The sequence below is a fragment of the Pan paniscus genome, chromosome 15 (genome assembly GCF_029289425.2).
Source record: "Pan paniscus chromosome 15, NHGRI_mPanPan1-v2.0_pri, whole genome shotgun sequence".
NCBI lineage: Eukaryota > Metazoa > Chordata > Mammalia > Primates > Hominidae > Pan > Pan paniscus.
In genome coordinates this window covers 69,727,549-69,743,163 of record NC_073264.2, presented here as the reverse complement: position 1 = coordinate 69,743,163, position 15,615 = coordinate 69,727,549, and the positions used below count along the sequence as shown (strand labels likewise).

General features: G+C 44.8%; 1 protein-coding gene across 2 annotated transcripts in view; it reads right to left on the bottom strand.

Moving 5' to 3' along the window:
* Nucleotides 1-15,615, bottom strand: part of RAD51B (RAD51 paralog B) — a 917,968-nt gene that overhangs the window by 101,776 nt on the left and 800,577 nt on the right. The gene's annotated exons all lie outside the window — the stretch shown is intronic.

Here is a 15,615-nt window from a genome sequence, read left to right as displayed (position 1 = left end):
GCCCCCTTCGCCCCTCGCTTGGCCCCACAATGCGCCCTTGTGCCGCGCCTGCCGTCAGGCCGGGGATTTGGAGCAGGGATGGGGGGAATATTCGTCAGATATTTAAAACAGAGCCGAGAGAACAAAGCAGGCCTTTGTGCAGCAAGGCGGCCCGGGAGCTGGGAGCCGCCGGCCCGCAAGCACTGTGCTGGGCCAGGAGAATGCGCATGCGCGCGGCGACCTGTGAGCTCGGGTTCTGTGCCTGCTTTTACCCCAGATAAGCGGGGCGCTGCGTTAACCCCTTCCCATCCCGCGCCCCGGGGCGGCCCGAGGCAGAAGCTGGCTCTAGTCTGCTGGCTGCTGCATGTTTAGCTGAAAAAAGAAATAGTCATCTTCCATGTTTCTATAGGACACACAGCTCAAGATAAAATGATACACCACTTGAGAACCCAAATTTTCAATGACTGGAAAGACTGGGACACTTGGGTCATGTAAAAACCAAGACATTTGGAAGATGCGCCATCTTCGGATGCTAGAAGAAGATGGAAACTTTTGATAGGCGTGGGCTTCTTCCGCCTTGTTTATGCTGGGTGAACGGCTCTTTCATTTTTCTGTTCACTGTCACTTGGAATTTGGAAGACATACTGGTTGTCGTCAAGGGCCTGGCTTTTGTTTTGGGTTGTGGGCTGACTGGATGGTGTTTATTTATTTAAAAAAAATAACTAAATAGCTAAATACAAGTGAAGTGTGCATGGTACAAGGATGAGATTGTGTCATGAACCAAGAAATGTATAATTAATGAAATTTTATGCAGAAGAAAGAAAGAAGAGGAAATTAGTAGCTATTTAAATACATTGTGTTGTCGGGGAAGGAGATAAGGTTTCTGAAGTAGGGTAGACTAGGAGTGAGTTGGGGGGAGGTGGCATGTGCAAAGTACCCCAGTTCTGCTTTATATGGACAGTGATTGCACCCCATAGGTAATGGGGACTGGCAGACAGAGGCTGCGGGAAGCCAACGGCAGGCTTAGAAGTGAGTTATTGTGCTTGAATTATTCAGATGGGTGAGAAAGGCAGTCCCAACCAGATGATTTCACAGCCTTCCAAACGCGGCTCCTGGAGCATGTCCAGTGAGGTTAGATGGATCTCCCCCATCAGACAAGTCAGGGGGAGTGCAAGGACTCAAAGGAGGTCTCGTGACTTGTATGCTAGGACTCTGCAGTAGCTCACCCTGCTCCAACTGTGGACACACATCTGAGGAATTTATGGCTTTCTTTTTCCTTCATAGCTGAATTACCTGGTGGTCACAAGAAAGCAAAGGGATTTTTATGTGACATCATCTTGGCAAGAAGCTCCCTTACCAACCTTGACCTCCAGGTCTCCATGGCAACTGCTGCTGGGACATCATTGGCACCAGATTGTGTCCCTTAAAGGCCACACTGCAGCAAGGGCAGATAAACAATTTCGTGGCAACAGTCACGTAGCAATCTCATTCTTAAATGTGGGCTGGTTAGTTAGGATGATGTAAGTGGTTTTTTTCCACTCTCTTCCGCATTCTGACTCCAGAATTCTGGGCCTAGGACATAGTCAAAGAATGTACCTTGGGGTATGAGGTAAGAAAACAGGCTGGGGTGGGACTTGAATAAGTACCTTCTTCTAGACACAGGGACAGATTCTTTTTCCTTTCCCAGTTGAGAGTTCGTTTTCTGTCTCGGTTCAACAAAGGCATGTTATCTTTATATAAAGGAAGCTGTAATAGACAGTCTCCAAGATGGCAGCCTTTAGTTCTTTCCCTCCTCAGATTCATGAGCTGCTTCTCACCTCTTAAATCTGGTCTACCTATAGTGACTTGCCTGACCAACAGAATATGCTAGGAGCAACATTCTGGAACTTCCAAGGCTTGGTTGTAAGAAGCTTTGCAATATCTGCCTGGATCTCTTAGAACCTTCAATATGGGACACTTGCTCTAGAAATCAGCCACCATCCTGTGAGAAGTCCAAGCCACACAGCGAGGCCAGAAATAGTTGCTGCAGTCAAGAGCCCCAGCTGAGCTCTCAGCCAACATTCAGCATCACTGCCAGCCATGTGAGTGAGTGATGGTGACCTTGGATGTCCAGCTCAGTAGAACCTTCAGATGATTTCGGCCCTAGCCATTCCAACTGCAAGACATCCTGAGTGAGCTGAGCCCAGTCAACAGAGATGTGAGAGATAAAAATGCATTGTTTTGAGACACTAAGTTTTAGAGTGTCTGTTGTGTAGCAGTAGGTAGTTCAAGAGGAATGAAATGCTAGATGGGGTATGGAAGATAGGAGAGGACCTCCTGATAGCTCAGCTACTTTGAAAGGCTTTATCAGGATTTTTTGCCCCTGCATCCCACCAACACCATCCCTGCTTTCTGAGCTGTGCCTGGCACACTGCACCACACAAACCTTGCACTGCTCACTAACTGTGCCATGTATATAAGCCTCCTCAGCCCGATGGTGGACACCTTGAAGATAGGGACCTATATGATTTGATTCCTACCCTCCTTAGCACTGACAGATTTGTCAAGCTGTTCCAGTGGATAAATATGGGGGATAACTGCTGGAACAGCATCTTGAGGTGTTTATATGACTTGGCTTCTGATCTTTGACATTTGATAACTGATGAACATGCTATTTGGGCCCACCCAGGAGCCAGCCACACCATGGGGGAGTCTGAACCTCACCCACGCTGTGGCCACTCAGGGGAAGGAGACCAGGGCCAAGAACGCAGTTGCTAACCTCCTGCTTAGATTTGCTTCTTGGGGGCAGCCCTGGAAACCCAAAGAAGAGCTAAAACTGTGTGGATGAGAGAAAACCTTCAGAACCCATTCATAGAGATACCAGGAGCAGCTGAGAACCTATTGTAGGAAGGACACATGTTCAAGACCTCCCCCATCTGCCCATCTAGGGACATGGATGTTTAACATGCTAGGGTCAGAAGTGGGAACATAGGTCAGCTTGAGTAGAACCTGGTGCCTGTGCAGGAACCCTGCCTTCTGTGGGCCCAGCTACTCGGGAGGCCAAAGAGGGAGGATGGCTTGGGTCTGGGAGGTCGAGGCTGCAGTGAGCTATGTTTGCACCACTGCACTACAGCCTGGGCAGCAGAGTGAGACCCTGTTTCATAAAAAATAAATAAAAATAGAAAGCCTGGTGAGCCCAGTGTCTACTCAGAGCTTAGGAGAGAGGGAGGAGAAAAGCAGGATGAGGGCAGCTTGGGAGGCGGTCCTTCATTCTGCCAATAAACATTATTTTGTGAATCAGGCCTGGCTTGAGGCACAGCGTATGCAGGAAAGTTCAAGGGAGACAGAGTCCCTGCTCTCAGGTAAAATGCCTGGAGGAGTTGTAGCTCCGATACACATCTCACGACATGGGCAGAGCTTGGCTGACCATGGGTGTAGGGGAGCTATGGCCTTCCCTCCTCATTATATCCCAGTCTTCCAACTTTGTGAAAGACCTGGAATTCCCATGCTATAAGGTGGTATGAGTGTGGGCACTAGAGCTGGGACTAGTCCAGGTCCCAGCTCCACCACTTATTGGCTGTGTGACCTCGTGCAAGCTACTTAAACTCTCTGAGCCTTTAGCATCTTATCAGTCAAAATAAGAACAGTAACAGTTCTTCATCTCAGGGTTGTCTGAGGATTTCATAAGATCCTCCTGGCAAAGTGACCCCTTAGCTCCATGTGTGGCACCTGCAGGCGCTTCGGAACCACCGGCTCCTATCCTATGTACTCCCACGAGGCATGGGCGGGCTCTGGATATGAAATTATCTGCAAGGTCCAAGTAACTTTTGCTTAGAAAAAACAAAAGGGATGATGAGGGAAGAAGAAGTCTCACTTAGGAACGAAATTGCCTGGGGCCCTGTTTCCTGAGAGGATCGCGCAGGAGTCATATGACATTGGTCTGACTTTCCTGAACTGCCCACGCATGCGCTGAGTTTCAACAGCACTGAGAACCTAGGCTTCTCTTCCTGAAACTTAGGAGAAGCTTGGGCTTCCCTCTGGCCAGACCAGAGGTGGTTCCCAGGTAATTGCCTGGTCCAAGAGCCACAGAGGATTTGGAATTATGAGGGTAGGGAACTGCGGTTAGGGGGATCCCAGAGTCTCAGGAAGCATTTCAGTTCCATCCCTTGACCCCACTTCATGCTCTGGCATATTGAGGGCCTGGAAGTGCTAGGAGAGCTGTGATTGGCAGGCCTCACTCCCTGCCCACCTTCCCTCTTAGCTTCCCCAGAACCATAGCCCCCTTTAGACTGGGCATATGGGCAGATAACAAAGGATATCATGCTGGGGACACATTTCTGAGAGGGGGTGACTGCCCTTGCCCTTAAATATGAGTTGCCTTTTCCAAATATCCCTGCAATGTAAAGCGATCGGCAAAGGGGACCACAGCCCTTGGTTCTACACCCATCAAACATGTGCTGAAATCAGATTCTTTTCTAAGCAACACATCCATATTATGCCACCATTCAGACGAAACCAAGAGCTAATCATCCTGAGTATGAGATGTGTTCTCTGGTGAGATGCCTGGACCTCCACGGGGGAGGTTGTTCTCTTGAGAAAATGCCGACTTCCCCTCATCTTTCAGAGGCCCCCTTCCTGACCAAAAGGCTCAAGGTAAGCAAAGCTAGAGCCCAGTGTTTGGGCTACATTCCAGACTCCTGGTGTTCCCAACCCAGAGGGGTTATACTCACTGCAAATCTTTACTCTCCCTAAAAGCAGTTTAACAGAAAGAAGACATTTGATCTTTCCCTAGTACATCTCAGTAGTTTGATTTTCACTGTCATGTGAATTCAAGACATAGAAAAATAAAACACAAAGCCCTACTGGCCCTACTGGTTTATCCATCATATTCTATTACCTTCTAAGAAGTCTGCCTTATTAGCATATCTGATCACTTGAGGAACACCTGGCTAGAATGTTTAGGTGGTAGCAAGGGAATGATTGGCTTATTTTCCTCCCCAGATGTCACTCTTTGGGCTCTCCACCCAGGGTCACTACCAGCCCATATGGCACCTATGTACAAGTTAGAAAAGGCACCCCTTCCTCTTTGTGGATACAGCCATGCCAGGGCACAGCTTGGCAGGACGAGTGCAGGCTGAATTTCAGCCCCCATCTGCCTTCTATGCATGTTGGCCTTTTGCAGTGAACAGCCTGTGAAACTGTACGTGGTGGCCTTGCCTATACTCAATGTCACTAGCTCTCATTTCTCTTCTTGGAAAGGTGCATGTTGGAGAGGGAAGGGAAAGAAGATGCTTGTTGCTGTTCATTACGGACAGGTTCCCCAAGAGTGACACCGTACTGTGGGCATGTTTTGAGTTCTGGGAGAGTTTCAGGGCATTTTATAGCTGGGCCAACTTTCCCTGGGACTGAGAAGTAGGGCTTGGAAATTAAGGCAGTCCTGGGGGAGGGAACAGCTGGTCAGTCTGCCCATAATCCTGCCCAGAAACCTGACAGCAAACAGCCCTGGATTTGCTCATTTGAATGCTTTAGGGGAATTTCCAAGAACCCTTCACCCTCTTATGAGAAAAAGAAGGTAGGTCCGTGGTGCTATTCTCCCCTTGCCTCCCGTGAGCTTCGGTCTGTGGTTAGGACATCTGGGCACAGGAAGTATTAACCTGTCTCCGCTTTCAGATCTAAATCCAGTCACCTGTCAAGGGGCTTGCCTTCCTCACTTTGATGAATTAATTTACAGAGTTCTCCATGGTGTGGTCTGAGGGTGTCAGGAGGGGGCGAGTCTAGAAGACTCCCTGCGGGATCTCAGGGGTATCGTTTTCCCCAGCTGTGACCCAGCATAAACACCTCTAAAATTGAATGAACAGCACATAGCACGTCCATAACACAAATAGACCTCAGGAGGAATCGTGATATCCAGTTTTTGTTTTTGTTTTTGTTTTTTGTAGATGGATACATTAATAGACCCAGCATCAAATCCTGTAAGTCACCAAGGGCTATCAGGAAATGTAGAGATACTTGTTCATTGCCCATTCCATTCATTCATTCATTCATTCATGAAACAACTGAGTATCTACCATGTGCCAGCCCTGTGTTAGGCTCTGGGGGTGAGGAAGTGAGTGACAGAAATGCACTCTTGCCTTTAATTTAAATGCCATCACCTCAGAAAGGCCTTCTGTGACCACCCTCTTCCTAGACTTGTGACCTCCTGAGAACTCCCTTTTGGTAAACAGCCTCCCGCTTTAATTACTTGATCCATATTAGTCTTCCCCACTAGACTCAGCTTCAGGAGGAGAGAGACCATGCCTGCAGGAATCAAAATGAATCAGCACCAATCCTGACCCAAGATGATATGGGTTGACTGAATCAGTTGTTCCTCATCAAGTATACTGGAAGTCAGAATGGCTCCTCCTCCATGATGCCCCTGTACTTAGAGCATCTGGCGTCTGTGAAGGGTCTAATCCCAAGTGAGGATTCTGCTCCTGAGACAGCCAGGACCAGACGATTGCCAAGGTCCCTCCAGCCTAAAGGCAGTGACTCTAGGACAGATGGGGCTCTGGAGGCCTGGATGGTAACAGGGTAACTGGAGCTCAGGAATGGAGGCCAGGTTAGAGGCATGCCTGCCCAGTCATTCCAGGTGCCCAGGTTCCAGGCTTATCCCTCTTTAGGAGAGAAGTAAAGACATGAAGAGGAACCCTCTGTGGGCCTGTGCTGACCCATCTGCCACCCCTAACCAGAGGCATGAGTGACATGGGAAAGGGGAGTGGCGTTGGGGCTGCTTGGCCTGCCTCCTGCACCCCAAAGCTCTGGGTTCGATTACACTCATTGTCACTGTGCACAGAACCCACGTCACCACTGAGGAGATCAGCTGGGCCCTGGTTGCTGACAGCATTGTTTTATTCTTGCTAAGCCACTACATCTTGGCTTTGTTGTTATGTTTCCAATAGCAACAGGAGAAAAGACAACTTTTTCTGCTTTGGGAGCTTATTTTTTTCTCCCGTAGGAGAAAGCCCCAGCCTGAAGACTTGATGTCCTTGGGGCCCCAATGTGGCCTTAGCCCAGACCCTGGGGGCCAGTAAGGAGAAGTCCAGCTTAGCTCTGCCCCAGGGAAACAGTGGGTGGCTGAAGTCATGGAGGATCCAGGAGCCGGGAGCTATCAACTCTTCTGGAATTGGGCTCAGCTGCCCTTTTTAGTTTTGAATGGCTACAAAATATCCACGGTGGCTGTCTTGGGTAGGCCTAAAGCATAGACAGTGGAGAAAGGAAAAGGAGAGAAAAAAGGAACTTAAGAGTAGAGGAGAAAGGAGTGGGAGAGAATGGCAAGAGAAGAAAGGTGGCTGTGGAGAAGTGCAGTGACACCATCAGCACCCTTGGGCATCACTTGGCATTTGAAGCCAAAGAGGATGACCCCACAGGCCTGGATGAAAAATATAGAGGTTCTCTCTGGCAAGGGGCTTTTGCTTTCCATTGAGAAGGAGCTGCCATCATGAATGGATGGATGGATGCATGGACAGGTGGGTGGGTGGATGAATGAAACAATAAGCGTGGTATTCCCAGGATTGAATGAATGATAAAGGAAGGAAAAATAAGTGAGAAGTGAGAGAATCCAATGAGGGGTTAAGCCATCGTAGGTAGGGATTGCCAAGGAGTGGTTTGGGAGGGCCTTGCCCCGTCCCCTCCAGTCTCCATTGGCTTCCCCTAAAGTCTTTCTAAGTAAATAAACATGCAATCTAAGTGGAAAAATAGAGTGTTTACTATACAAAACAGCCTGATGAAAACCCCCTGGCTCCTGTGTCAGCCAACATTCCATCCATAGGTTCTCCTTTACAGAAACTCCCGAGCTGCCACTCATCAACTACAAGGCATTGTGTCTGCTTTTTCCAAATCCCATCCCAGACCAATTGTATTCAGGCTGTGGACAGACAGGTGAGGACCTGAAACATGATTAGAGGATATAGGGAAAATAAACTTTAGATTCACTTGAGAATAGGAAGAGTTAAAGGGCCTTAAGCCTTTCAGTCACTCCTACTTAGGGATTTGGGGTATTAATTAACAATAGCAAATCATTGGGTAGATTGTCTCTGCTCTCCCTTCAGTAAAAAATGTCAGGTATAGGCACTCCTTCCTATGCCCAGTAGGAATAGTTCACTGGGGCCAGGATCAAGGGTTAGGGGTCAAAGGACTATACTCTCTAAGCCTTGAACCAATAATGTGAGCAGCTAGTGCAGAAGTGAGCAAGGCTCTTCTTTCATGGAAGGTTCTTATCAGAAACCAGAGCTGTCTGGAGGGACACAGTGAGTCAGATTACAACAGCTACCCATGGTGGGGACAGGTCAGAAGGGGTCATGCAGAGGCTGTAGGGAAGGTTGCTATTCTTAGGCCCCTACTACCTCAGGCGTCTGCTGACTCACTTGGGAATCTCTGGACTCCTGGGTAGATCCAGTCCAATAACCTGCCTAGTTCTTGGGTAAGCCTGTATTGCCTTTAATGATAATAAATAACACGAAAATATAGACTTTTTCTCTAAAAGAAAGATGCAATATCATGTTTAAGCCTATGCAAGAGGAAGGGTAAGGAGGTCTGATTCCCAGAGAAGCATCAATCTTACCTCAGATCTTGGAAAGACTCCTGGAAGGAAAGGGAGAGAGAGAGAGGCTAACCCCGGGGTAGTGGCCCTGGAGGCTTTGGTACTGAGTCACAACATGGGTAGGGGAAAGGTACATTATATTTGGGGCAAGGATCAAGTGAAAGTCTAGGAAAAACATCAACCTTGGAGACTGAATAGGCTTGCCACATTAGAAGCCTCAAAAGGGGACTTAAGTGTCCCTTTGATTAAGGAGAAGACAGAAAAGGTGCACTATGCAGAAAATAACCTCCTCAGGAAGGCAAGTAGGTTTAATGGGTTTTCACAGAAAGGTGGGAGACCATTTCATTTTCCCTTTCTTAGGACAGGGATCTGGGGATGTTTGCCTGAGAGGTTATATGTTCGTTGTGGCCTAATGTCTTTCAGAGTAGACTGTCACCAACTCTGACTCCTCCTGCTCATGGATTCCTTCCACCATACCTTTGGTTTCCATTTCTAAATGTGCTTCAGCCTGGGGGAGGCTGCAGTAAATGACTCTGTCTAACTTGCTTCCTTGACCTTAGGACTAACCTTTTAAAACTCATGACTTTTCCTTCTTTATTTAAAATCTCTATCTTTTAACTTTTTTTTTCTTTTTTTTTTTTTTGAGATGGAGTCTCACTCTGTCACCCAGGCCGGAATGCAGTGGTGCGATCTCACTCACTGCAAGCTCCACCTCCCAGGTTCACACCATTCTCCTGCCTCAGCCTCCTGAGTAGCTGGGACTACAGGTGCCTGGATAATTTTTCTGTATTTTTAGTAGAGACGGGGTTTCACCGTGTTAGCAAGGATGGTCTCGATCTCCGGACCTCGTGATCCACCCACCTCAGCCTCCCAAAGTGCTGGGATTACAGGCATGAGCCACCATGCCCGGCCTTTTAACTTTTTAATTAACTCATTCTATTGATCTGTCTTTCTAGTTAAAAAAAAAAAAAAAATCTTCTCCAGGGAGCATGTATCAGGAGGGAAAAGAGTCCCTTGTGTGTTAAGCCCTACTGGCTAGGGTTAAAAGCTGAGTTGCTTGTGTGAACTTGACCTTGAGCATGATTCCCAAATGATAGTTGTCTCTACGTGAGTGGTCTTTATCTGGCCTCCTCCTCTCTTAGCACTGACCAGGCTATATCTGTGGCTAAGACCTAGAGAAAAAGACTTGGGTTAGCCTGTGAAGCAGAGCAGCTGAGCTAGGAATTCTAAGAATGGGGGACAAAAGAAAAAAAAAAGGTAGGGAAGGTGGAGGGGGCACTTCTTTCCTCAGGTCTGCTGCTATGGTACAGCCTCCTGAATTTGAGTTTCTCAAGTAGTCAGGGCTAGGCTCAAGTTGTCAGGGCTAGGCTAAGGGCAAACTGAGGCTAGAGTCAGTAAAGTGATCTGCCTATGGTCTTACAATTACTGGGCAGTAGATGGTTTACATTTAGAGGCAGCATCAACAACCCTGTAGTATCAGTTAGAATTCTGGTGGAGAAAAAGAGGAGAATTTAATGAAGGGATTATTTATCAAGCTATGGACAGGATTTAGGGGAACTAACAAAGGAAGGTGCAATACTTTAAGCTTAATCACATTGAAGAGGCATTACCCTCCCTAAATCCAAAGGGTCAAGAGGAAGGAATAGTTAGGAGAATCCACAGAGAGTACCTGTAAGGAGAGGGCCTCCCCATAGGATGGTGACAGTGCAACTTTTGGTAGAGGGGCAAAACTAATCCACAGTGATTTGACAGGAAAGGATCTAGGGGAATAAACATCCTTTCTGTCTTGTAGTTTCCTGTTTGTGTCTCTTTTTGCCTGAGCACAACTAGAAACTAGAGGTCAACGGTGCCCCATTGATGCAATCTAGACAGGTCGACAGGCCAAAGGGTGGCGAGTGAATCTGGAGAGCAAATGTAAGATAGCCAGCCACCTGGGAACACAGATGAGATTTGTTTGTAGTAATTTCCAAAATTTTTTGCCTCTGTCTCCATTGCCATACCTGTTCCTGCATGGCTTGCAGATGCTAGAGTTTTTCTGCTGCTTCCTTATATCTTGGAACCCCCAGCCAGGTTATCAGGTCCAGTTTCTGGGCCTGCCTGCTATCATTCACCATTTCTTTATCAAAACCTGTTCTTAAGATTTTTGCTTCTGGCCATGACAAAGCAACAGGATCCAGATTTACCCTCCCCCTGTATCCCTTGGGATTTGAAGCCAAAGAGGATGACCCCACAGGCCTGGATGAAAAATATAGAGGTTGGCCTGGCCAACATGGTGAAACCCTGTCTCTACCAAAACTAGAAAACAACAAAATAAATGTACTGACGGCTTCAGATATTGCACAACACACAGTGCAGAACTATGACCCATGAGATAAAGAAAATACATGTGGTAAATGATCATGACAGTTTCTGATTGGAGGCACATTCTGGACTTTACAGCAGGGGAAACAACATCCCAAGCACAGTATGGTAGTCTTGTTAAGTTAAAATACAGAAATGAAGGTCAAGGAGACTGTAGTTGGAAACTGTGGGGCAGAATTCTACAAAAGAGGGGACCATGTAAAAAAAGCTCCAGAAATCTGCACAAGTGCCCTGTTGAGTGCTTAATACTAAGATGTTCATACCCAGAGTGAAGCTTTGTAAGTCTGGGCAAAGAATGACCAGAAGCTATAAGCTGAAAATTTCAGAGTTCACAGGGGATTCTGAGATGTAAAAATATCAACCAGCTTGATCAGCTGGGGCATTTAGTAGAGATCCAATGAGGTTCATATGCAGATAGTAAGACTGAACTATCCCTAGAATAAAAGAAACGTTAGGTTCATTCTAACGAAGCTAAAAACAAGCCTCTAAAGGAATAATCTTATCCATAAGTAACTGTCTGCTGGATAAAAACTCAATACTCCTTAAAGGAGGATTTAAAAATATACAAACATTCAACAATGTAACCTTTAAAATATCCAACATCTAAGCAAAAATTACTAGACTCACCAGGTAGCAGAAAAATGTGACCCATATCAGGAAAAAAGGCAATTAATAGAAACATGCCTGAAAATGACAGAGTTGAAAAGACAGAATGAACAGACAGGCACGTTAAAACAGCTGTTTAAGTATGCAAAATATACTCCAGGATTTTAAGAAAAACATACATAAAATGAGGAAAGAATGCACTTCTTGTGGTGGAAAAGACAATATCTGAAATGAAAGGTCAGTGGCTGAAATTCAAAGCAAACTAGATGCTACAAGGAGAAAAGTAAAACTGAAAACAGCAATAGTAACTATCCAAAATGAAGCACCAAGAGGAAGAAGACTTCAAAAACAAAACAAAACAAAACAAAAAACCCAGAAATGAACAAAGTCCCATCAATCCTTGAGCAATATCAAGTGGTCTAACATATGTATAATTGAAAAAGAGAAAAGAGGGAGAACAAATTTTTGACAAAAATCAAGGCTGAAAAATTTCCAAATTTGTTAAAAACTATAAATACCACAGATCCAGGAATCACAATGAACCCCAATCAAAATAAGCAAGGGAAATCACACCATCATACCAAAGTACATCATAATAAATTACTAAAATAAGTAATAAAGAGAAAATCTTAAAAGTAGTCTGAAAAAAGCTGTATTTTATAGTGTCATAGAGAGTATAGGAAATACTGCAGACTTCTGATCAAAACAATGCAAGCCAGAAGACAATGGAATACTTTCTTTGATATACTGAATGATACACAAATCAAATTCTGTATCCAGCGGTATAATGAAGACTTTTTGAGATAAATGAAAGCTTAGAGAATTCGCCATCAGCAGATCTACCCTAAAGAAATGTTAACATAAGTTTTTTACAAAGAAGGAAAATAATACTTGGATCTACACAAAAGAATGAAGAGCACCAGAAATGGGAAACATGAGGATAAATATTAAAATTTTTCATTAAAAATTTCTTTAAAATATTAAAGCAAAAATAATAAAGTAGTTTAGAGTTCATAACATATGCAGAAATAAAATTTATAGCAGCAATAGCACAAAGGACAAGAGCATGTAGCTAAAAGTCAATGGTCTAGATAAAATGAAATAACAAAAAAGAACCCTCACTTCAAAAAAAGGCAAGGAAAGATGCAAAAGGTAACAAAGAACAGATGGAACTAATAGAAAACAAATAGTAAGATGACATACCTAAACCAAACATGTATGTTACATGTACTTGTAATTAAATGCAAATGGTCCAAATACCCCAATTAAAGGTCAGGCACTATCAGACTGGATTTAAAAAGCAAGAAATTCATTTTAAATATAAAAACAGAAATAGTTTAAAAGTAAAAGAATGAAAAAAGATATGCTGTGCAATGCTTATCACAAGACAGCTGGAGTAGCTATATTAATAATAAAAAAAGAAGACTTTAGGACAAGGAATAGCACCAGAGATAAAGAGAGACAATTTCATAGTGACAAAAAGGAAAATTTAAGCCAGGTGCAGTGGCTCACGCCTGTAATCCCAGCACTTTGGGAGGCTGAGGCAGGTGGATCATGAGGTCAGGACATCGAGACCATCCTGGCTAACACAGTGAAACCCCATCTCTAATAAAAATACAAAAAATTAGCTAAGCATTGTGGTGGACGCCTGTAGTCCCAGCTACTCGGGAGGCTGAAGCAGGAGAATGGTGTGAACCCGGGAGGCAGAGCTTGCAGTGAGCAGATATCACGCCACTGCACTCCAGCCTGGGTGACAGAGCGAGACTCCGTCTCAAAAAAAAAAAAGAAAAATTTAAGAAGATTTAACAATTCTAAATGTTTGTGTACCTGCTAACAGAACTTCATAATATATGAATCAAAAACTGACAAAAGTTAAAGAGGAAATAGACAAAACCACAGTCATAGTTTGAATATATACATTTCATCATTCCTCTCTCAAGAATTAATAAAACAAATAGTCAGAAAAATCAGTAAACCAGTAAGGATACAGATGATCCCAGAACTTTGGGAGGCCAAGGCGGGTGGATCACAAGGTCAAGAGATCAAGACCATCCTGGCCAACATGGTGAAATCCCATCTCTACCAAAAATACAAAAATTAGCTGGGCATGGTGGCATGCAGCTGTAGTCCCAGCTACTTGGGAGGCTGAGGCAGGAGAATCGCTTGAACCCAGGAGGCAGAGGTTGCAGTGAGCTGAGATCATGCCAGTGCACTCCAAGAAAGCTAGGTCAATTGCTCATATGACTAGCATTTCTACTCCTAGGTATGTACCCAAGAGTATTGAAAATCCATGTCCACACACACTGTATATGAATGTTCATAGCAGCATTATTCATTTTAGCCAGAAAGTGGAAACAACTCAAATGTGCATCAACTGATGAACAGATAAACAAAATGTGGTCTATCCATACCATGGAATATTATTCAGCTATGAAAACAAATGACATTCCAATACATGCTACAACATGGATGAACCTTGAAAACACTATGCTCATTGAAAGAAGCCAAACACAAAAGGTCACATATTGTATAATTCCGTTTATATGAAATGTCCAGAATAAGCAAATCCATAGAGATGGACAGTAGAATAGTGGTTGCCAGAGGAAAGGGGAAGGAGGAATGGGGAGTGACGGCCAATGCATATGGAGTCTCTTTCGGGGGTGATGAAAATATTCTGAACTAGATAATGGTGATAATTGCACAATTTTGTGAATATACTAAAAATCATGGAATTGTACACTTTAAGAGGGTGAATTTTATGGTATGTCAATTATATCTCAATTAAAAAAATAAGTATTTGGTATAAATGATTTTATGCCCCAGTGTTGATAATGGATAAAGGCTTAATGAGAGACTCTTCTCAGCAATATGGTTCAACTCAGACCAACTCCTCCCTACAAAGGCTACAGAATCTATTTTTTCAAAAAGTCCAGCTCTTAGGACCTTTGTTCTTAGCTGTGGTTGCTACCAGGCTGCCTCTGAGGCCTGAAAAATCGTGTCATAGGCAGTAGAGGTTGAATTTTGTATTTTAGTATCTATGCTTACTTTCCTGCAGTATGAGTTCTTTAAAGTCTATTGCTAACTTGCACTCATAGGCTGAATTGAAAGAATAAAGGATCATAGTGAGGCACTTTACAGTTTATAAAAAAGCATGTTCACATTCACCACTCTTTTGATTTTACGCATTTAGATTTAAATTGGGCGTTCTGAATGGCCACACAACAGCAGGCCCTAAACTCTAGCCCCAACCTCTCTGACTCCAAAAATCGAGTCATTCTTAAAACAACTAAAATGTGCTTCTGAGCAAGTTATGGAGAAATGGCCTGCCACTCGCCCTCCCAAGAATATTATGAAGGCTCTTAGCCATTTAAGGAACAACTTCTGGCCAGGCAGGGCGGCTCACACCTGTAATCCCAGCACTTTGGGAGGTCAAGGTGGGCGGATCACGAAGTCAGGAGATCGAGACCATCCTGGCTAACACGGTGAAACCCCATCTCTACTAAAAATACAAAAAAACTAGCTGGGTGTGGTGGTGGGCTCCTGTAGTCCCAGCTACTCAGGAAGCTGAGGCAGGAGAATGGCATGAACCTGGGAGGCAGAACTTGCAGTGAGCTGAGATCGTGCCACTGCACTCCAGCCTGGGTGACAGAGTGAGACTCCATCTCAAAAAAAAAAAAAAAGAAAAACAGAACAACTTCCACTAACAATCTTTTTTTTTTTGAGACAGAGTTTTGCTATTGTTGCCCAGGCTGGAGTGCAATGGTGTGATCTTGGCTCACTGCAACCTCCACCTCCTGGGTTCAAGCAATTCTCCTGCCTCAGCCTCCCAAGTAGCTGGGATTATAGGCGTAAGTCACCATGCCTGGCTAATTGTTTTGTATTATTAGTATAGACAGGGTTTCACCATGTTGGGCAGGCTGGTCTTGAACTCCTGACCTCAGGTGATCCGCCCACCTTGGCCTCCCAAAGTGCTGGGATTACAGGCGTAAGCCACCACGCCTGGCCTCCACTAACAATCTTATATTGGTCTGCATTATGCAGAATGACCTGGACTATTAGTCATGGGGCAGGCCCAGATGTTAAATAGCTTGGTCCAGTATGCTCACCTCATT